The sequence below is a fragment of the Dipteris shenzhenensis genome, chromosome 12, assembly GCF_047967505.1.
Source record: "Dipteris shenzhenensis isolate YYH24624 ecotype China chromosome 12, Dip_SZ_1.0, whole genome shotgun sequence".
Classification (NCBI taxonomy): Eukaryota; Viridiplantae; Streptophyta; class Polypodiopsida; order Gleicheniales; family Dipteridaceae; genus Dipteris; species Dipteris shenzhenensis.
Genome location: NC_141607.1, coordinates 17,954,709 through 17,980,133, shown reverse-complemented (window position 1 = coordinate 17,980,133; position 25,425 = coordinate 17,954,709).

The following is a 25,425-nucleotide window of genomic DNA, read 5'->3' as shown; positions in this document are numbered from 1 at the left end:
GTAGCAAGCTGAGGGTGTCCACTTTTTGTTCACTCCCCAATCCTTAGGAGGTGGAAAAACAAGCTTTTTAGCACACAAAAATGTAAATCTCACCTACTTCCCTATGGATCTAGTCTTTGAAGTCTTCAGACACAACATCACACATGCTATTGTGCACACAATGGTATAGTCTCATCGAAAACTCGATGCACACACAAAAAATTTCTTTGTGTCACACGACATGGTTCAAGGGTGGTCGCACCTTTGTCACGAACAGAGAGTGTCATATTAAATTCTAAATTTCTCACTCATTTTAGATTAAATGGTATTGAAACTTTGTAGGTGGTCTCTTTACATTATCTAAATCTTAACTTGATTTATTGGTAATTATTTGAATGACTTATCTAATTATAAATAATTATTTATAATAAATAAACTCATAAAATACATGCATTTTAGTAGCACACCACATTTTTTAGTATTTTGAATAATTAAGCAAATCTGATTCGGTGGAAGGTTAGTAGGCACATAAGGGTGTGTGGTTCAATCATCAAATCCCAAATCCAACGGTTAGATTTAGGAAGATAGAAGTTTAATTTTTACTTTTACTCCTTAGAGGATCAATAAAGAATATTAAAAATAAATCTAGTAATTCTCAAACATGACCAAAAATTTCAAAAATGTCAATATTTTTAGTCCTCGGCATGATGAATAAGAGGAAAAAATTTTGGTTAAATTTGAGTAAGGGAAACATACAATATGGCCTCCAAGATTGAAATCTCCCTTTTGTGGGGGAAAAAGGGCCACCCAAGCCTAATACCAAGACAAGGTAGGCTTGGTATTAGGCTTGGTGAGGTAGGCTAGGAGCATCACCAACCCTAGTGGCAAGCCCTTGGAGTGTGCATGCTGCCCATGTGGAAGGCTGAGTCATCTATTTTTGCCTTGCAACCATGCCACGTTGTTAGATCGCATGGTGCCATGTCATCAAGGAGATGTGACATCACTCCTTGCCATGTCACCTTAGATTGCCACATGTGTTGCCACATCAGCCACATGTGCCACCTCATCATTCCACATCATAGGAACTCTTGGAGCCATGTCATCACACCTTGCCACCTTGGCATACCTCGTCAACATTGCCACATCGCCAATCCCTCCACCTCAATTTGCCATGTCAATCTACCACCTCATGAATGCCAACTCATCATGCCACATCACATTTCCACATCATGGAAGAGACTCATATATTCCACACCATATTGCCACATCATCACCATGCATGGTGCCACATCAACCACATGTATACACATCATGATGATGGCGAGCCACATCATCAACATGCATGGTAAGTTATACATGCATGTGATTTGAGTGTGTGAGGCATAGAATACCATGATCGAGGTTTATGACCACGATGCACGTGAGGCATAGAATACCACGATCGAGGTTTATGACCACAGTGTGCGTGAGACATAGAATACCTCGATTGAGGTTTATGACCAGAATCGAGGTTTATGACCAGGATGTGCATGAGGCATAGAATACCTCGATCGAGGTTTATGACCACAATCAAGGTATTTGGAGGTATTTGGAAATGGCAAAATAATCAAATGACAAATCAAATTGTCATGGTTTATGACCACGATCGAGGTATTTGGAGGTATCCAAAGGTGGCAAAATAATTAAATTGTCATGGTGTATGACCACGATCGAGTATTTGGAGATATTTGGAAGTGGCAAAATAATCAAATTATCATGGTTTATCACATAGATTATTCTCAAATTGCATTAACAAAAATATTAATCAAGATAGGCACATATGTTATGTGAATATTAAACTGAAATAAAATCAAATGATGCAAATATTCAAAATTAACATTGGATTCCATGTATATATAATATGATTAAAATCAACTTATTTGAGTAGACCATAAAAATTAGTTTCAAAACAAAATCCAACGTAATTTTAGTAGCCAATTATTTTCAATCTTAGCACCTTCTCCACCAATAATAATCAAGAGCAATCTAGTGGATGAGTTAAGGCTCTCTATAAGACACCATGTTTTGGTTCATTTTACCCATTCTTAGCCATTCTTGCCTCCCCATCACTTCATCACACCTTCCATCCTACTTTCATTGAGAATGGGTTCTCAAAACCGTAGAGCTAGTAGACATGAAAGATATAGGAACCCCCCCCAAATCTCATTGACGAGGAGTGCAAGCGGAAGGCTCATGAGTGCAAGAGAGCCTCTAGAGCTAGAGCTCGTGCTACCACCACCGACCCACCTCCACCTCTACATCCCACCTCCACCTCCACCCCCACCCCCACCCCCACCCCCACCTCCATTGTCCCCTCCTCCACATCCTCATCCGCTCCCCTACCTCCAGCCTCTGCCCTTCCCCTAGCCACCTACATTTCGCCCTCCACCTCTACCTCTTCCCCCTCCACCCTCCCCCCTCCCCCTCCCCCCCTTCCCCTTAGCGCCTCCCTTCCCCCCTCCACCCTACCATCTCCCATTGATCCCCTTGCCCCACCTTGTAGCAGCAGTGTTGCTTCACAATGTGACTTGCCAAAGTCCACTATCCGTCATCATACTAGCAAGATTGTGTAGTCTTTTTTTAGTGACCTCATGCGAGCTTCGTAGTTTGCTCTTCTCACGTCCCTGATTGATCACCCTGACTTGGTAGAGTGTAGGAGGCTTGCTGGTCTTGGTGCACGTAGAGATAGGGATGTATATAGCGAGATCCTTAGTAGTGTTCGACGTTCCTATGCTTCTATTAAGCATAGGAGCTCCAGTGATGCTTTGGCAGCACGTCATGCTATTGTGGCTGCCATTAGTAGACCTCATATGACAAGCCATGTGCATATCGCTTCACGTCTTCTTCAGATTGCACTGCGCACATTGCGAGCAGGCATGATTAGGAGGCAGAATCTAAAGGATAGTGAGACTGATGCTCTTTGGGCTTCAAGTGGTCATGCATCTCGCAACGATCGATTGTTGGATGATTCCACTAGGTCCTTCATACAACAGTTTTGGGAGGAGCATTGCAGAGCATCCCCGGTGTTCAAGAAGGCATTGCAGAAGAGGGTGTCACACGGTGTGTACATTGAGCATGGTGCATGTTTTTTGGAGTGTACCCAAACTGAGTTGTACACTCAGTTTGTAGAGGCACACCCAAAGTTCAAGATTGGGCAGAGGTCATTTGAGCGATGCAAGCCATGGTTTGTGCGATGCCCTCAGGAGCGTGACACATGTTGTTGTTGCTACCGTGTGGATTTTGGATTGATGTATGACATATTCTGCTCCCTTGATGGTCGTAGGGGAGTGGTTGCTACTAGCCCTTGCAACTTCATTCATTCCATATTGTGTACACGAGATGGCAATGCTTTATTCCACTCCCTTGATTGTGTGGAAGGCAGGTGTACTTTGTGTGGTGACTTTGCTAGAGTGCCACAAGTTGCACTAGATACTTGTGACATGCAAATGGTTCGTTGGTGGCAGTATGAGTATAGTACCTTGACATTAGATGGTGGTGCACAGTCGAGGAGGTTGCAGCTTGTGGGGAAGGAGACACCACGTGTTGTATTCATTAGCAGTTTTTGAGGGAAGCTGTACTACTTCATATGCCACTCGCACACTGCAAAGTGGGAGGATCGTCAGTTCCGTGCATGTTTGAGGACATTTCCTATAGGGGTGGTTGTCTCAGTGGTGGACTTTGTGGAGAATTATACCTTTGCACCACAGGATGAGATCCAATCGGAGTATTATTTCTCCAAACAAGTGACGTATGATTGAGTTATTGGTTTTTTTATGGCCTCATTATATTGAATTATTTCAATAGTCATATTTTTTTTCAATGCCATATTGCAGGTTGCTGTATTTGTGCACATTAGCTGTTGTCATGCATAGGCTCATGTGGATGGCATTGATAGCACCATGGACTCACACGTCATTGTGTGAGAGTATCACTTCTACATTAGTGATGATCGATTGCATGATGCCCATTTTGTGCAGCATTGCTTGACTTTGCATGATACTTTCTTGAGAGATCATGGTGTCACATGGCAGCAGCACTGGATATGGTCAGACGGTTGTGGTGGTCAGTTCAAATCTACTAGATAGTTTTATTGATTCTACAGATGGCACCATGAGACAGGCATTCCGATCACATGGAGCTACTTCGAGACAGGGCGGCACGGTAAGGGAGAGCACGATAGTGCAGGCGCTTGCATGAAGCGTGCTTTGCATCGATACCAGTTGCGTCACAGTGCCGATCACTTCAAGGATGCACATGATGTGGTGCGGTGGTGCAGCCAGCACTTATCCACTAGTGCTATCTCCTTGTTTCAGTCGTGTGACGATAGGGTGGTGAGCCGGTATTTTTGGTGCGTGGACATTGGGAGTCTTGATCGGTCTAGGCCTTTTGATTGTCATTCAGTGTCTAGCACTCTTGATTTCCATTCCATCAGGAGCACAGGTGAGTCTCACCCCACGATCTTTTCTCGACGGTTTGCATGTTTTTGCTCTGCATGCATTGATGATGATTGGGGAGGGTGCTCCATGATACCATGGGCCGATCCATGGGCACGGCAAGTACTTTCTCCCTTAGGGCCTTGGGAGGAGGTACATGATGATGAGGATGCGGGATTCAGTTCAACACTTCACACGGCATTATTTTTAAAATACCTTATGTATTAGATGTGTGAATTGAGATATCTGAAATTCAAAATGATATTCCTAATTTTAAATGTTTATGTTAGATTTAAACAAAATATAAATTGAGATAAACAAAGTAAGAAGAACATCATGAAAGTACCAAAATGCTCATACATCATAAAAGTAAGAACAATATTATGAAAGTACCAAAATGAATGTGTGCATCATCATCATCATCGCGTAGAATTGCGTCCCTAAACAAGATATCTGTGAAGCCTAAACAATTATCCTGAATCAAAATCTAATAACTCCACATATGATCCTCTAGTCATCCTCTGACGTGGCTCCTGTATGACCCGTTTCCCAACTGTTCGCTGTGTGCCCTCAGGCAAAGTCGGATCAGATGGGCCAGCCTCATCTCCTAGATCAGATGGGCCAGCCTCATCTTGATGAAGAGGAGGGCATGATGCACGAGCCACTGCTACCATCTCTACCTCCCTCGCCTCCTCTATGTATACACGCCTCAGTTCCCAAAGTCGTGCATCTGCGAATACTCATGCCTCAAATCCACCAGCGTGAGTAATCGCCTCTACATGTAGAAGACGCTGGTCTCGGCCTTGCCGCCCAAGCTACTGCTTTACCCACTGCTGTAATGATATATGAAGCTCTGCCTCTCGCTCAATACGACGTGCCTCCTCTACTCGTGCCTTGTCACCTGGCATGAAATCACCATATGAGAAGCATCGTGGAACACACGCTACAACCACTGAAGTATTAGCACCCTCCTGCTACAGCAAAGTTGTCTATGCCTCCTCCCTGTAGTGCTCTGTCAAGACCACATGGGCAAATGGATCAATGGCCTAACGATGACCAGGATACAGATCATCCATGCCTAGTCCTCTGTATGTGGCCACATCAATGTCAGCAAAGCATACAGGGCACACTGATCGTGCCACCATGTGGCGGGTCATGCAATGGAGATGTGCGATGTGGCCGCACCCTAGTCCAGCACCCTAGTCCAAACCACCCTATGGTGTCAAAATCCTCATGGCAAAGGACACAAGTGGAAGTAGGAAGCCTGGCTATGATTGGTGCATCTATGGGTGTCCTAGTCGACACATCTACAAGAGAAGTGGGGTACACGGCCACACTGGGGTCAATCTTATGGCGAGATGGATCACGACTAATATGTCTCAACTGTAAAATATAGTGCTCCACTCGATGGTAGGCTATGCGTGTCCAAATCCTCTACTCCTCCAAATCTGCCTCCAACTGTTGTATATGAGACTCCATATCCTGTCACAATAGATGTGCCTACCAAGCAAACATGTCACGTACATGTGAGAATGAACCAAAAAACTTCAGTTCAAAACACGCAACAAAAAAATAAACTAAAATAATCAGAATAACTAACCTCGACCCTAGACTCAGCCAACAATGCCTCCAACTCTGCAATCTGTGCATCTCGAGTCTCCAACTCATGCTGAGGCGGTGTAGATGTGGGAGGTGGTGTAGATGTGGGAGGCTACATAGATGTGGGAGGTGGGGGAGGTGTTATCGAAAGTGATCTCGATAGGGAAAAGACCATGTCGTGCAAGGATCAGGCCACTGAATGAACATCCCCCCTAATCCGTCCTCCAATAGCTCACAATGCTGGTGCAGGGATAGTGTGCAGCTCTGGTGCCTTGCGTCGACGCCGAACACCTACAGTCTAATGCTCTTGATGCCCCATCCTACCATGTCCTGCTCCTGATCTTGGATGGGTACTAAGGTAGTCTACCCGATGACCAAGCACAAACTCGGTGTATAGCTGCATGGCAAATGACCTGGCTATCTGACGGTTGTGAGGCAATCGACCACCATTCCCAGCGAGATATCTCAGATAATTGTGTGCTGGTATGAAGGGGTGCCTACACGTAAAATATAAAAGGGCTACCCTGATTGTGGTCGCATCGCCTCAATGTGACCATCCCAAAACATATCCTCTAAGGCCTACCTATGAGGTGACTCACGCTCAAACAACTCTCGAATGGCTCTCCAATCCAAGCCATGACCACCGATCTCTGCCTCAGTCTGTGCCTGAAAGGTATCCAAAACGTCCTCAAGTGTGTCGAATCGACCTAGAGCATTAATGACTGAATCTAGACTCGCAACCAAGTGAGGGGGTGCCCTAGCATCCTGTAGTGCCCTCATCTTAGCTCTCAAAATCGCTATCTGCATATGAACAGTGGTGCCAGAACCTGCGCACTGGCTGACGCATGCACAAAAAAACACACGGAAATTAATATTCTATTTGGGTAATGAAAATTAATATTCTATTCAATGGGACTTAATAATCTATTTGCATAATGAAAACTTTTAGCTAGCCAAGTTTTATTGAATTTTTGCAAAAGCTCATGACAAGGTTTCATGGAATCACATAAGTCTTTGTATTTGTCTATGTAACTATATCCATACATAGATCTACAACCTTCCCTAGTTCCCTATTTCAGAATCTATAGTTTCACGTGCTACCTAAAGGGATTGCTAGCCACATGATCTACCCTCTCCTTAAATCAACCTCTCGCACCATATGATTTGAAAATGATGTGTAGGCGAATGTGTTGTTCAAATCATCCTATTTGTTTGATTGATTACACTTAGTCACATACTCCTTGATGAGGTAGGATGTCGTTGGGATCATCCTTTGCACCTAACGGTAGATGGGCCAAATGTGTGGCTATGCCTACAACAGTGCTATGTTGCAAATGCAACACATGCTCTAAGTTGCTCCACTCTTCAATGGAAGATGCACACACAATAGTTATTTAACGGTGTTATTGAAAAAGGGATTTACATGTACATCCTTGGTCTTATTTCATTTTCAAAGAAATTTCAAACTTTGTGTTAAAGATGCTACACTTCCTAATTTGAAAAATAATATAAAAACTACTTTAATATCTTTTTTAAAATAAACAAAATAGATGATTTAAAAAAACAAAATATATACATTTTGACATTTAAATAAAAACTTCACTAACTTGAAAAATAATATAAAAGCTACTTTAAACTCTTATTTTCTTTTTTTATAAATGATTTCTAAAAACAAAATTTAAACGTTTTTATATTTAATTCAAAGCTTCACTAATTTGAAAAATAACATAAAAACTACTTTAATCTCTTTTTTTTTAATAGATGATTTAAAAAAACAAAATATATACATTTTTTACATTGAAATAAAAACTTCACTAACTTTAATAATATAAAAGCTACCTTAAACTCTTATTTTCTTTTTTTCTTAAAGATGAATTTTAAAAATAAAATTTAAACATTTTTTTATTTAAATAAAAAAAGCACTAATTTGAAAAATAACATAAAAACTACTTTAATCTCTTTTTTTAAAATAGATGATTTTAAAAAACAAAATATATACGTTTTTTACATTTAAATAAAAACTTCACTAAGTTAAATAATATAAAAGCTACCCTTAAACTCTTTTTTTCTTTTTTCTTAAAGATGATTTTTAAAAATAAAATTTAAATGTTTTTTTATTTAAATAAAAAAAGCATTAATTTGAAAAAGAATATAAAAACTACTTTAATCTCTTTTTTTTTAAATAGATGATTTAAAAAAAAAATTTATATACGTTTTTTACATTTAAATAAAAACTTCATTAACTTAAATAATATAAAAGCTACCTTAAACTCTTTTTTTCTTTTTTTCTTAAAGATGATTTTTAAAAGCTAAATTTAAACGTTTTTTTATTTAAATAAAAAAAAGCACTAATTTGAAAAAGAACATAAAAACTACTTTAATCTCTTTTTTTTTAAATAGATGATTTTAAAATATATACGTTTTTTATATTTATATAAAATCTTCACTAAGTTAAATAATATAAAAGCTACCTTAAACTCTTCTTTTCTTTTTTTCTTAAAGATGATTTTTAAAAATAAAATTGAAACGTTTTTTATTTAAATAAAAAAAGCACTAATTTGAAAACAATATAAAAACTACTTTAATCTCTTTTTTTTTAATAGATGATTTTTAAAAATAAAATATATAAGTTTTTTATATTTAAATAAAAACTTTACTAACTTAAATAATATAAAAGCTACCTTAAACTCTTATTTTCTTTTTTTCTTAAAGATGATTTTTAAAAATAAAATTTAAACATTTTTTTATTTAAATAAAAAAGGCACTAATTTAAAAAAGAACATAAAAACTACTTTAATCTTTTTTTTTTTAATAGATGATTTTAAAAAATAAAATATATACGTTTTTTACATTTAAATAAAAACTTCACTAACTTAAATAATATAAAAGCTACCTTAAACTCTTATTTTCTTTTTTTTTTAAAGATGATTTTTAAAAATAAAATTTAAATGTTTTTTATTTAAATAAAAAAAGCACTTATTTGAAAAAGAACATAAAAACTACTTTAATCTCTTTTTTTTTTAATAGATGATTTTAAAAAATAAAATATATACGTTTTTTATATTTAAATAAAAACTTCACTAACTTAAATAATATAAAAGCTACCTTAAACTCTTATTTTCTTTTTTTCTTAAAGATGATTTTTAAAAATAAAATTTAAACGTTTTTTTATTTAAATAAAAAAAGCACTAATTTGAAAAAGAACATAAAAACTACTTTAATCTCTTTTTTTTAAATAGATGATTAAAAAAAACAAAATATATACGTTTTTTACATTTAAATAAAAACTTCACTAACTTAAATAATATAAAAGCTACCTTAAACTCTTATTTTTTTTTTCTTAAAGATGATTTTTAAAAATAAAATTTAAATGTTTTTTTATTTAAATAAAAAAAGCACTAATTTAAAAAATAACATAAAAACTACTTTAATCTCTTTTTTTTTTAATAGATAATTTTAAAAACCAAAATATATACATTTTCACATTTTAAATAAAAACTTATGTAATTAAAAAAATAATTTAAAAAAAGTTTAAAACGCATTAAAAATTTTAAAATATTTTATAATTAAATTAGATATTCCTATAAACTAAAATTTAAATAAATTTTCACAAAAAAAAAGCTACATTAAAAAAACCTCACCTGGAATCTCCCACTCCGTCCATCTCCGTCGCTCCGTCGTTGTCCATCGATCCTTGTCCGTCGCTCCCACAATTTTGTCGATTTCGATGAGGAGGAGCTCGATCGAGGTTTGAAGAATGAGGGGGTCCCTCTCTTTATATACAAAAATTTAGGGTTTCAATACCACGATCAAGGTATTGGGATGCCACGTACCTCAATCGTGGTATTGGACATGCAACATACATCATCGGTCCAGCATACCACTTGCGATGCCATATACCTCGATTGTGGTATTTCACATGCCACATACACATCGCTCAATCATACCTTGATCGAGGTATAGACATGCCACGATACCTCGATCGAGGTATCTCAGCTGCCAGCACAGTAGATGTCAAATGTCACATACCTCGATTGTGATATTCGACATGCCACATACCTCGATCGAGGTATGTCTTCTGCCAGCACAGTACATGTCAGATGCCAAATACCTCGATCGTGGTATTTAACATGCGACCAAGTCATCAGTCCAGCATACCACGATCGAGGTATGTGGACTTGCCACGGTACCTCGATCGAGGTATGTCACCTGCCATGTCGGGTGCCATATATACCTCGATCGTGGTATTTGACATGACCGATGTCATCTATCCACGATGCCTCGATCAAGGTATAGGTGGCTTGCCACGATACCTTGATCGAGGTATAGGCTCGGTTCTATGAAAGAAAGTCTAGGACTTCAATCGAGGTAGATGTGTTCAGTTCATGTTATTTCAAATAAGTTTCCTACAAAGCGTCCTGCCACAATTATCAACAAAAAGAGAAACAAACCAAAAATTTACACAAGGAGAAATGCAAAAGGCTCCAAAAACATTGTTCTTGTGGTTCAAAATCTTCATGGAAAAAATGATTATTACAGATATCTTTTCATTTTGTATTCAACATCATGAAGGTTCAGTCTTCAAAAAAATACCATTTTTGTGGTTCAAAGTCCTCATGGAAAAAGGATTATTATAATAGCCCTTCCATTTTCTGTTGACCATCATGAAAGTACAGTCTCCAAAAACTAAACCTCAAGGCATGCGGGACAATGCCTAGAATATCTCTTTTTTCCTCAAGGTGGCTTGGTGAACAGACATATTATTTTTGCTATCCAATCTAAGGTATGAAAGGAAGATGTAATAAATATGTTTGCGTGGAATATAGGCATCCAATTTGCATGATCGTCCAATGAAGTCTTCACAATTGCAAGAAGGAAATGGAGAAATGTCAACCTTGTATTCAATACCTTTTTGCATTGATCCTTCTATAGAAACAATGAACTCAGCATGCTCCATGGCCTTCATGACTGTTGCATCCTTAACAATGCATTTCATGACCAATGACCTCTGAATTCTATCTTCCATTTCTTTGGAGATTTTGTTTCACCATCTGATTGCTTTGCCATCTCGACGCCAAGGTCGATCTTCATGCAATACTATTGTTTCATCATGGGCTTGAATTGGTGAAGCACAACTTGCACCCACCATCAGAGTTGACACTCCTAATATGACAAACCCCGAGCTTGTCAACCTGGCAATCTCTACACTTGTCAAGGATGTTCCTGATTGAATCTTGGAATACTTGTAATGCTAGTTGATGGCTTCCACGTGTGGGTTACATCATTTCCACAAAACCAAATCATTTGGGAGCACACTCCAATTGGTGTTTGAATCCTTCCAAAGAATGATGGTGCAACAACTCCACGTCGATTTTCATGATCCTTTATATTGACAAGCTTGTTACATTTTCCTCCTTGTCCAAGCCAAGCCTGGCAACGAACTTGGCTTGTTACAAGAACTCTTCGTAATGCCCAATTTGCATCATGCACTTCATATTCTTGTGAACTCTTGGAATCATCATCCTCAAAACTCTCTATTGCAAATTTAATACTAGATTTTGGAGACATGGAGTATCTTTTCTTATTTGCATAACTGTACTCAGGGCGGTGACTATCATCCTTACATATATTTGAAGGCATTGACTTTGGCCTTTTCCTTCGCATAGTCTTGTCATCTCCATCATTAAAACATACTTCAGATACAACACCCATTTCCTTTGCAACACTACTTGTTAGATCAACAACTGTTTTGGCACTAATGTCAATCCAAGATTTTGAAGATCTTTTTTTTAAAGGTCTCTAGACTCAGCCCACTCCTGATAAACTGGCCCTTCAAAAAAGATGTGTATCTAGAGCTTTGTAAAATTGCATTTGAGAGGTCACTAATAGAGGCATTGTAGAGACCAACATATTTGACATAGTTTAATCCAGCCCTTCAACTACCATGAATAGACTCTACTAGATTTGTTTGAGGTATCAAGTACTTCTCGTTATCTAACATACTCTGCAAACCAAGCATTGCAGAGATATTGTAATGGCAAAATTACATTATTAACATGATTTAAAAAAATTCAAGAGAAATACAAAACCAACCTCTATAATGTAGTGGCCCCAATGGGAAATCCTAGCATGCCACCATGCAAACCAAGTTTCAAGCCGTGGCAAGTCTGAATCACTTGCATGGCTTGCATTCCACCATGCCCTTAGGCTTCTCATTTTGACTTCTGCAGCTTGCTCTGTAGAGGCATCCTTCTAGCGTCTACATCGGATTTTAAATTCCTCTTGGCTGCCAACTTTTATACATGCCTTTGCATGGGAATGAAGACTTTGCTCCCAATGGAAAAGGCAAGAACACTCTTTCCCTTCCATTATATTGTCAGGGCCACCATTGAAAGTGGCACGTACACCTCTCTAGTTGTTGGCTTGGGCCTCATCTGCCATGAACCCTTTGAATTCAGCATTGTCAGACCCTTCTGAAACCATTCCTTTGTTAAGAGTATCCCAAAATAGAATTTGTGCGTCAGTATCTTCCACCTTGAAGTCACAAGTTGTAATTGTTTGCAACTCTTGGATAAAAGGATTATACACATGGCAAGCCATGGTAGTCCAATCTTTCATTCGCTTCACAAAGTCAAACAACACCCAACAATGACCCAATTCTCCTCCAAGTCTCATTTTATTTACCAAATCAACCCCTGAACCAAAACCCAGGGTAGACATTTTAAATACATGACACCTGCTAAATGAACTATGTTGCAATTGTCCAGGAAACACTACACTTTGGCAATAATTATATCTACAATGTCGTTTCAAGTATAAAATCCCATCTAGCCCATCTAACATAGGTCGAGAGTCACGTCAACCCTCCTCAATCCATCTTGATAATCTATACATAGACATAAAGTTGGTCAATATTCATTGTCAATAACATAATTTAATAAACCAATGTAATAACAAATATTATGGTAATTACCTTCTTTTGTCAAGCAAAGGTTCACATTGTTTTAGCAAATCGTGTAGCTCAACATCCGACATCTTAATCCCATCTTGCACTTTTTTAGACAATAAAGTTTCCATAATAATTTCTTGGACAATTATATTTTGTATCCCTTTAGGGCATACAGCACCACTAGCCCTCACCATTTCAGAAACTTTGGTTTTAATGGCATCCTTTGTTCTCCTAGTCAAACCATCTCCAACGGGATGATTATGATGGCCATGGTGTATGACTGCATGAGTAAGATATTCACACCATCTCTACATTCTAGCATGCAGAGTAACATTTCATAGTAACATCTCTCCAAGCAAATTGGTGGACGACCACAATGTATACATGATAAGGAGCCATATGACTCAATTGATACATTTGCTGGGGCCACTCTAATCAATCTCCCATCCCATTGTGTCTCATTCTCTATCCCAATTCTTTTTTTATAACCACAAGTTGCATTTATACAACGGAGGTGACCTCCACATTCCTTTCTATGAACCACACCAGCAAATACTATGTTTGTTGTAATAGGATCACTCCAAACATGACCATCAAATTTTGACTCCGTACCTTTTGTGCGATGTTTCACTGAAGTATCTAGTAGCTCAAATAAAACATCACCATCATAAGTAGAAGGCAACTCATCCACAGTGACGTGCATTTCAACCTTCTCATAGGCCTCACGCAATCTGTTCTTTATAGGTAGTTGCATAATAATCTCAATGACGCTATGTTGTTTGTCATTCTCAATGTTGCTAGCTGAATCATGTTTCCTTGCCTCAACATTTTTGTTGCAAACAGAGTAGAAATCTTTTTTGTTTTCGTGCACTAGAGTCTTTTCAAGCTCATTGTCATCAAGCTTGAATCTTTCTCCCTTCACGGTGAAAATATCACCAAACTACGCATCAAGGTGAAACATTTTGTATCCATCGTCATGGACTTCGTATTGCAGCTCCATTGTCAAATTGGACCCATTATCACCAAAGTGCTGATGGACAGATATGGACCCAAGTGTGAATTGAAAATGGCTAGTAAGCACCTCTGACAACACTCCTCTACCTACGAAAGTGCAAACAAACATATGCAAAGATCTATCCTCATTCTAAATTGTGACAGATTCCATAAGAACGGAATGGTGTGCAACTCAACGAGATGAAGTCCAAAGGGTGAGATCAAGACCAGGGTGTTCATTTCAAGAACTCATTTGAAACAAGAGTTTGCTGCAAGAAAAGTTGCTCACAAATGCTTTGCACACACTGCCCATTGTTTAGACTCACAACTTTGTAAGATAGGTCTTGTGAAAGTCGGCACAAGTGTGACAATGGTACTGAACCATGATGTAAATTTTAGCCATCATTTGTTAACAACAATACTATAATACCATGGACTCTTAGACCTTTTAATCCCCAACCTTTCTTTGACATGTATGGGAGTTATTGCAAGCCATTCTCGCTAGCAATGACATTTCATTATTGCTACATATTCATTCCGACAATTTGATATAAGTATTTTAAAGTTGATAGATAGATATAAATTATAATTGTGGTGAACAAGAAATGGTTGGTCAGCACATCTCTAACCTTTGGAATATAAATTATGATGTTAAAAATATGCCAAAAGACTATTTCATCGATGAAAGGGGTCTATTGGACTCTATCTTTCATCAATTATTTATGAAAGATAGAGGCCCATAGACCCCTTTCATCAAAAGACTGTTTCATCGATGAAAGGGGTCTATTGGACTCTATCTTTCATCAATTATTAATGAAAGGTAGAGGCCAATAGACCCCTTTCGTCGACGAAAGGGGTCTATGGGCCTCTATCTTTCATGAACCATTAATTAAATATAGAGGCTAATAGACCCCTTTCGTTAACGAAATGGGTCTATTAATTAAATATAGAGGCTAATAGACCCCTTTCGTTGATGAAACGGGTCTATTGGCCTCTATATTTAATTATTTTCTCCAATAGGGGTCTATTGGCCTCTATCTTCCATTAACAATAAATAAAAATTATTTTCTCCAAAAGGGGTCTATTGGCCTCTATCATTAATTGAATATTAATCAAAAAGATATTTAATTGTATGTCGATAAAAGGGATCTATTGGGCTCTATTTTTTTTAATTTTCAAAAACAATTATGAAAATTTATCAACCTCACACAGTAATGATGTTTAATTAAATGATCACTCATCATTGCTGCATTCTCATTAGCAATCGAATTCGTATGATAATCATTATAAGTCATGGTTCCTATTAACATCATAGTTTGGTAGCATTTCTATAGCCAGTATGTCATCCCGTCATGGCGAATAAAATAAATGCATTGATTGTAATGATTTGAAATAATGAAAACGACAAAATAAATGAATTTTTGTGTGGTAAGGAGTGCTAGCTAATAAAGAGGCAAGGTTAAGTACTTGGGTTGGTCGAGGACATGTGGTGGTCCCTTGCTAGCAAAGGTGTTCTTTATCATGGAAGAGGGATGCATATTTCTACAAATATCAATGTGAACTTTAATTTTTATGAGAGCCCTTAAGAAAATGAAAGGCCAATAGACCCCTTTCGTCGATGAAAATGGTCTATTGGCCTTTAATTTTCATGAGAGCCCTTAAGAAAATGAAAGGCCATAGACCCCTTTCGTCGACGAAAGAAGTCTATTGGCCTTTCATTTTCATGAGAGCCCTTAAGCCCTTAAGAAAATTAAGGCCAATAGACCCCTTTTGTCGATGAAAGAGGTCTATTGGCCTTTAATTTTCTTAAGCTCTCATGAAAATGAAAGGCCAATAGACCCCTTTCGTCAATGAAAGGGGTCTATTGGCCTTTCATTTTCTTAAGGGCTTTCATTTCCTCAAGGACCCTCCCTCCCTTGCTCCCTTGCTCTGCCTCCCTCCCTCCCTCCCTCCCTCCCTCTCTCCCTCCCTCACTCCCTCGTTCTGTGCCTCTCTCCCTCCCTCCCTTGCTCCCTCGCTCTGCCTCTCTCCCTCTCTCCCTCCCTCCCTCCCTCGCTCTGCCTCTCTCCCTCCCTCTCTCCCTCCCTTGCTCCCTCCCTCACTAGGCCTCCCTCCCTCCCTTGCTCCCTCGCTCTGCCACCCTCCCTCCCTCCCTCCCTCCCTCCCTCAATTCCGGTCGTATCGGATCGGCTTCTTCAATCCGATTGCCTTCTGCCAAAGCTCAGGTTGTAGCAAAGAAGCTGTCTTTGTTCAAAGTTCAGCCCACAAACCCATCACGCCAGAGTCCTCTCACACTGACGGTTGTTGCCGAAGCTAGTAGAGATGAGGCTTGCAAGGAAGTAGAGCGAGCGGGTTTAGTGCTTGCTCTTGGTATGCTTTTGACCACCGCCAATCCTGCTTGAGCTGTCACTGCACAGGACATCACGATTGCGCTCTTGAAGGTAGGATCTTCCACCTCGTCTTAATGTTTCCAATTGCCTTCATTAGATTGCACCTCAACCTCGTGCTCTAAATACGCTATTTTCTTGGATGGAGGAATTAGGAGATCTTCTGAAGGGTAGTTTCAATGCGGCATTCTTGCTGCATTGGCGGGGTAGATAGGGAATCTGTATTCTTCACCATCATTTCGAAATTCAACGTGCCATTCCTACGCAAAGTGCAGGGTAAATATGCTGAATTTTCAATTGTCGAGTGAGCATGCTTGTGCAAAATGAAAAAAAAAAAGTCAAACTCTTACAATCAAATACATTGACTCAAGTTGACAATACTACCAAGACTTGAAGATACAAATTCTAGCAACTTCAAATATCCATATGTACAACCCAAAGATATCACAAGTTTAGCAATTAAAAATTTGATGAGATGGTTCAAGACAAAAATGTATGTAGCCTATCTTCACAAGCACATCTTCATTTCCTCAATGGGTTGCATTGCCACATCTTTGTTTACATTATAACTATGCCGTTTTGTCAAAATTCCTCCCATAGTAGCTCTCTTCTTTGGATTAGTCGTGCATAGCAAATTTCCACAATCAACGAAGAGTTTGACTACAATGTTTCCCTTTAGTGAGTTGTCACCGAGAGCTCTTGCAATGCCTATGAGAAAGCTAGCAATTTGTCTAAATAGACAACCGACAATGCTCAAAAAAGCAATCCGACTCTGGTGTCCATGCACCCTTGGGATTTGGATTGGCATACAAATCTAGCGCAAACCATGAAAATGCCTTTGGAGGAGCATGGGTCGGGTCTTTTTGATACTTGTTTTTATTCCAGTATAGGCTTCATTGTTAATAGACAAGCATTTGAACCTCAACCTTCAATTGGGCTATCTCATGACCAATGGATGTATAGTGATCTAGGGCATGCAACAATAATTATGTAAGCACTAAAACTACTTTAAAATAAAGAAACACAAGTATTACACATGCAATGCTAATGCCACTCACAAATGATATGCAACACAATCCACTGTCATGATGTAGAATAATTTTCATAGAATAACAAAATACTAAATATGTTTTGGTTTCTAAAACAATTTGTCTAAATAGACAACCGACAATGCTCAAAAAAGCAATCCGACTCTGGTGTCCATGCACCCTTGGGATTTGGATTGGCATACAAATCTAGCGCAAACCATGAAAATGCCTTTGGAGGAGCATGGGTCGGGTCTTTTTTATACTTGTTTTTATTCCAGTATAGGCTTCATTGTTAATAGACAAGCATTTGAACCTCAACCTTCAATTGGGCTATCTCATGACCAATGGATGTATAGTGATCTAGGGCATGCAACAATAATTATGTAAGCACTAAAACTACTTTAAAATAAAGAAACACAAGTATTACACATGCAATGCTAATGCCACTCACAAATGATATGCAACACAATCCACTGTCATGATGTAGAATAATTTTCATAGAATAACAAAATACTAAATATGTTTTGGTTTCTAAAACAATGGAGGGTTAATGTAACTTAAGCCACAACTGACTGCAAAATCGACTATCACAATGCGAGTATTTTTATCGAATTAGAAATCTTCGTAAAGTTGCTATATAGTATCAACCTATTAGGGTGGTAGAGGTTGCTAGAACAGGAAACATGTAATAGCATCACATAACCAAGAGGATCTAGATCAACTTTCCCAATCACACATCTGGTTGGAAAGGGTTATTATCAAGATGAACCGACTGGCAAATGCAAGCCATCATTTGGATAAAATCGGGTCTACTTATACCTATTTATACCTATTTGGATCAAAGTGAGGGGATTTGATTGGCAAAACCAAGCCATCCCCGGACTTTAATCTTTTTTATCACAAGTGAACACACCAGTCAAGGCAAGGCGATTCCACCCGATCAAAGAAGCGAGCCATCTCTTGGCATGACCGACACACAAACATGCATCTATCTCACTCTCTCTCTCTCTTTGTCTCTTTATCTCACAAATGAACATGTCAATCAAGGCGAGGCAATTTCCACCACCCAAAGTGGGCTATGTCCTTGGTCAACTGATACACAAACGTGCAATTCTCTCTCTCTCTCTCTCTCTCTCTCTCTCTCTCTCTCTCTCTCTCTCTCTCTCTCTCTAGCATCCTATAGTTAGCCAAGGCAAGGTGATTCTGACTGACTGAAGTGAGACATCACCTAGCTCGACTGACACAAAAAAAGCAAGAAAAGTTGAAACGATCACCAAAAGAGCAAAAATGCTAAAAAACCCAAAGAGCGAAAATGACATCAACAAGATTTTGACAACAAATGACAAAAAATGAGAGGAGGGGCCTTTCTATAAACTTTACGCAAAAATACCGTGCCATAAATTGAGTTTCTGCGTGATATCTGGACAACCCCAGTTGCAACACGTGGTGCTACTAATCCACCGTGTGATATACTAATTTATTGTGCAATGTCTAGGATACCATACCGTATTTCCATTTACTGTGCAATAAGTTCACAACTAAACTGTGTGATATTTTCATATCCCGTCAATATTTTCATATATTGTGCGATATTTGGCCGATCAAAAGGTCACCTCCAATAAGTTAAAAAAAGACACATTTCTTGCATTAGAATGTCAAGACACATTTTTTAAATCAAGAAGTACATATTATATTTAAAAAAGCATACCTCTAAATCCTTGATTAGTGCACCAATAAAATGTAGAGACAAAAGTGTTAAAGACGAATCTTCAAATCTTTATTTTTACTTGCCATTCAACCTTAGGAAGCAAATGAACACACATATGGTCAATTCAATTAATATGTAAAGTGCCACTATCGAATCATTAGACACACTAAAGTTTTAAACTTAAAGTTGCATTTAAAATGTGAATGAAATTTGCATCAAGAGTGTGCTTGCTTGAGGCATAATTATGATTTGCAATGTTTTGGTAATATTTACCCAAAAAGCATATTTAAGGAGGTGATCGATGTAATGTAAATTTAAGGGGTGCCAAGTTAGAGTTACTATTTGTAGAGCCCATATAACTTGTATAAAGTACAAAGTTGTGTGTCCAACCATATGCATGTACATGTGTACTTCACAGCATGATCCTATGCATGCATATTAAACAAAACACAACACACATGCCATGTGCATACCCAAAGAAAGAGAGAGAGAGAGAGAGAGAGAGAGCTCACATATAATATAAGGACATACACCCACGCACGAAAGAGAAGTGAGAGAATCTACTAGATAAAGACATAGACCCAAAGGCACAGAGAGAGCCTAGAGAATGGTTATATAAGTGTGTTGTATTAAGATAAAGGGGGGGAGACAATATGCTACATAGGCGCCAAAGAGGGGGGAAGAGCCAATCTGTTAGACAAAGAGGTGTTGCAATAATATATATATATATATATATATATAGAGAGAGAGAGAGAGTTATGAGCGTGTTGTATTAAGAAGAGGGTATATATATAGAGAGAGAGTTATGAGCGTGCTGTATTAATAAGAGGGGAGCAAGGAGAAAGGGGAGGGGAGAAGAGGTCGAGGTGAAGGGAAAGGGAAGAGATGAGGGGCTCAGCACGAGCTTTGAGGACAAGGAGCTCAATATGGGAGGCCTTCACCAAGCATCCTCTGTCAAGCTTCTGATATCCAATGGTGCTACCTTTACTAAAGCTCCTCCAACGCCATAGCCATTCGTTGCTCTTAGCCATCTTCAATATTGAGGGAAAAGAGTATGTCCTATTGTATGGCATTCAATGCCTCTTCAAAACTCTATATTTTTTTCTTTGACAATTTCACACTCATCTAACTTCACAACAAACTTCAAAACTCCTTTACATTCTTCGAATGCGATACTGTAGAACTCAACCATTACTCTCTGCAATTGTTCAAGATCTACAAATATTATTCCAAGCATTATATGTAGTGCTTCCCTTTTCACTTTCATATACACTTTTGATATGAAAGTACTATCCAATGAACTTATCAATTTCTTGGTTGAGATGAACTAGTTCCATCCACACTTGTGCTGGTGTTGGTAACAACACATGTTTTATCCCCATTGATCTTTTAATGTTAATGAAACAACTTTAAAAATTAAAGCATATCCTTTTCCACTCACTCCGCTCACATCAAGAGCCTCTTGAATTTTTGTGACATCAGCTTTACTTTCTGACACAAAGTCTTCAAGAACTTCATGTTTTACCTTCTTAAACTTTTTTTCCTCGATCATGTTCTTTGTGACAATAGTGGAGACTAAACCCTTCATTTGTTTGATGGGAATTAAATTAGGATCAAAGTTTTCTTTCTGAGATCTCAAAATTTCCCTATAACAAGTACACTTTGCACTATCATAGATTTGCTTGTAAGAAAGACACACATATACAAATACCATGGCTAATCAAGATGTGCTCTTACCTTGCTTTTTGTACTTTGTGCTTGCATCCTCCAGTGCTAACTTTCAACTCTGCAATGTTTTGAATTCTCTTTCTCAGCAGTATGGTTGCACGCAGCCATTTTGTGAAGCTTGGTTCTTCATCTTGTCTGCTTTTTATAAAACTCATCGTTAATCTTTCTCGCAATAACCATTCAAATATTTGAAAAAAAAGATTAGTGATGGGTTCTTTATGAGAGGCTATCGGAACGCTGTTGTCGAAAGAAATGTTGAATCTATATGGAGAGAGATTCTATATGGAGAGTTTGATGCGGCGTCTTCTCAATTATTTAAAAGGACTTCTTTATTCCTCCTTTGAAGCTAACCATGAAAAGTTATGGCCTAGGAAGAGTTTAGGGTTTCACCCTAACCTTGCACCCATTCCTATAAAAACTCACTCCACCCCCTCATTCTTCTTCTTCCACATCTAGCCTCCATCCTCTTCCCCATTTTGAGCCCTATGCAAGACCCTCCTTCCTCTCCATTGACCACCACCCTACTCCTAGCCTCACACAGTGAGTTATTTTGAGTCCTTTTCATAGTGATAACCTAGCTCTCCACCCCCCGTCCATTTGCCCTCAACAATCTTGTAACATCGAGAAAGACTTGGAGAGTGTTGTAGGTGAGCATCTCCTCCTCCATTTGAATTTCCATCCAAGTTTCCACCACCACCAACCCCCATCACCACCACCATCCCTCTCCACCTCCTTCCCCCCTCTCCACCACCACCCCCCCTCCCTCCATGGCACACCATTTTGGCATCCCTAGCACTTGTTAATTCGCGCCTTCGTGTCGGCCCCTTTTTGCACTAATTCACTCATAAATTTCTACCATAACCTCCGATTAACAATCTGTCTACACCGGCACAATCCTAGGCACATTATTAACATGACATTCCCTACAACACTAATGCATCTCTATACCCCCTAACACAACTGCATCAACACCCACACTTGCGATAGAGACACCCGTTCCACCTCTCACCAAATCTACATGAAACTATGCTCCGACCAACACCTCCGACAAACCTCTGTCCCAAATTTTCCCCCTAAAATTCAGCAAATCCCTTTGACTCCTCCATGACAGGGCATGGCCGAGCGTCATCGTCGCTCGCAATGATGGGGATCTTGAACTTGAAGCAGAGGGGAACAATTTCTTTAACCCTTGCAATAATTTTGGTAACAATAATAACAATCAAGGTAGGTGCCCCTTGGGAAAACTCAAACTCCCCAAATACAATGGTATGGGCGATCCAACCCAATTCCTCTAGCACTTTGATGCTACATGATGAGCTGGTGGAGATCAATCCAATGAAACCAATGTCGCATGGTTCCCCATGGCCTTAACCGATGAAGCCTTAGAATGGTACCTAGATCTCCTAGTGGAAGAAAGAGCTGCAAAGAGAATTCAAGAGACGCTTTCAAACAGAGAGACTACAATATGATCCCGCTCTCCAACTAAGCAAGCTCGAACAAGGTCGATGAGAAGATGTATGCACGTACCTGAGAAAGATGAAACGAATAATTGCCAAATGCGACCCCCGCCCCAATGCTAAGTACCTCACGGCCTCGTTCATTGCAGGCCTAAGGAAAAAAATATGCAAACACATGAAAAAGATTAGCAATTATTACGAAACATTCAGTGTTGCTCATGCGCAGCCATTGACATCGAGGATGGCATGATCGACTCTAACACTAGCAGTGATGATGGAAAAGCCAGTGCATGAGATAAACGCTCTAGAAAAGGAAAATCCAACTCCACTACAGAAACATCTAATGAAGATCATGCAGAGACCAGGACCATGAAGGTAAAAGAAGAAATGCTACAAGCCATGGAAGAAAAGCTTCACATGTCTCAGTCGCCACCTCAAACTTATCCATGATGAGAAAATGTATGGCGTCCAAACTGCATGGCCAATCATATAGCAAATGAATGCCTCGTCCTAAGAGCCAAGATCACTGCACAAGCAAATCCAATGCCAAGGTTGTGGTGCCATATTTGCGTAGTCAGTGCCATGACAAAAATAGTTGCATCTTCAACATGCAGAATAACCCGCCTCAACCTCAACAATACCATCCTAGTGTACAAGCAACTAGCACTTGTACAAGCCCCCTTAGCTCCGAGGCTAAGTCCTATTCCCGTCTGGACCCAAGTTCCACAATTACTCAAGAATCCAAATCCATGACCATATCCAAGAGCACCAAATCCAGCTCCTCCAGCAGTTCCAATACAACAAGTTCAAGCGGAGGAAGTGGATTCACCATTTTAGTATGAAGCTGAGTATCGAGTGTACTATGTGGAAGGTGCAGAAGGTTTAATACCAGTCTATGCAAATCAAGTTCTGCCTAGTACATATCAAGCACCAATGAAGTGCTACGGTTGTGGAGAGAATCACTGGATTGCAGAGTGCCCTCATTGTGGTAGTCTCGCTACTTTCGAACTCTGCAAAGATTGTGGCATAGGCTATACGTGTATGGATTGTCCCATGAAAAATAAGGTCCCACAACAAAATGAGGCTAAGCTCGATGTCCCAATCGCATTATTGGGATGGACCATCAACGTGAAGGGCCGGCAAGTGCAATATCACAACCTGTGAATGTAATTACACACTAGCAAGAAGAGGTGACTAGGGATCCTAATTTTCCAATTCAATCAAGATGATTTCTTCAAAAGAAAGCACAAGTGCCTCTACCTCCACCAAACAATGAGCAGCCAAGCTCATCTACATCATCTCCCCAGACTCAAATAAAAGTAGCTCCATACTCGAATGCAGAAGTGGAGAAGGATCAATTTTAGGCACTTCAACAATGGGTACAAGAGGAACAAACTCAATTTGAGGCTGAGAAGCAAGCAGAAGATACAATCCTTGACTCGGCCCCACCGAGTATTGATACTGTACTTGAGCCTTTGTTCCAACAACAGAATGTGCAACATAATTTATTGCCACACCAAGTTGAAGGAGCCGCACTCTCTAGCATTCTAAGTTGCCCTCTGTCAATGCCCATTGGAATCCTTTTACGGAATTGTCCCAATCTCTAAAGGCTAGATTGAACTCGCTAATCCCCCTCCATCTATGGAAGACATAGAAGATATGCCTATGCAGATGGGTGAGAGAGATGACATACACAACATGACTGCGCCTTTGATCCATAAGGCATATGATGAAGTCTAAGCCATAGTGAATGGTGGAGTAGGTGTAAATGTCCTATCCAAGGATCTCTATCATGAATGGGATCTCCCATCAATGCAAAAGGCTAATTTCAACATACGTCTTGCCGATCGTTCATGGGCAAAAACCTTGGGAATAGTGAATGGCATGTCAACAAAAGTCGCAGGAGTCCACTTTTTCTTTCAATTCACAATCTTGGATCTCTCATAGAAATCCTATCAAATCTTGATGGGACGTCCTTGGTTGCATGAAGCATCTGTCCTCCATGATTGGGGAATTGATAGAATGATAATCCAAAATTGTGACACCGTAGTAAGTGTCAATGTGGGGACAGGAGCAAGAAAACCAATTGTGCCTAGAGCATTGTGAAGCCTCTTTAATGAAGATCTCAAGAAAATCAACTCCTCTACAGTAACAGCATGCCATAGCGGGCGATACACAAAGCAATGTCAATAATTAGATACAAGCATTGGCAACCATTGACAACTGCCATTCACTAGACCCCATCTTCTCACAAATTAATGCTAAGGTCATGTAGGTAGATCCTCCACTCACACATGAAGAACCAATTGATCTAGAGGTGCCATTCTTTATGGTTGACCTCGAGTGGAATAATGAACCTAAAGAAGGTACCCATACCAATAAGGACTCAAATTTTCCTTGGGACCTTGAAACTGAGGCTGAGAATGCTCAACTTGAAGATCAAATCTTTGACAATGATTTAGCCATTCTGCATGCCCTAATGGTGGTCGAGCTTCCCAAAGATGAACCTCCAAAGTTGAATAACAACAAAAAATCCCACAAGAAAGCTGAAGGAGGATATCGCTCTGCAAAGCCAAGGCTGAACACTTCAATGAATTTAAATGAGTCCAAACTAGGATCATTGAATTGTATCTTGCCAAGCCAGCTCCCTCAAAATCTGAGCTACATCCGCTTGAATGGTCCCCTGATGGACTTGGAGAAGTATGCACATCAAATGAACCCTTACTTGGGAATATCTTGTCAGTGGAAAAGTTACCCCACAGTTTCCAATGTAAGAAGTTTCAAAATTATAAGCCACATGTGTGGATGAAGCTCAATCAAAAGACTACAAAAAAGGAAAGTCCCCAAGAGCCTCAAAAATTGGTTAATGATACTATGCCACCTAGTACCCATAGCACATGTCAGGCTAGTTCAACACCATCAGAGGCTAATCTTCGAGATGTGTGAGAGTACTGCAAGAATTACACAAGTGGTGGTGTCCCCATAGCAATGCCAAGACCACTAAGAGAATCTGAAGTTCAAGAAATCGATAGCATTGGAGAGACTCCAATCTATGAGGGACTGCCAAAAACTTGAACAATAAACCTCACCCTTGAAGGGGAGGAAGAAAAATTGGGTTTCATTGG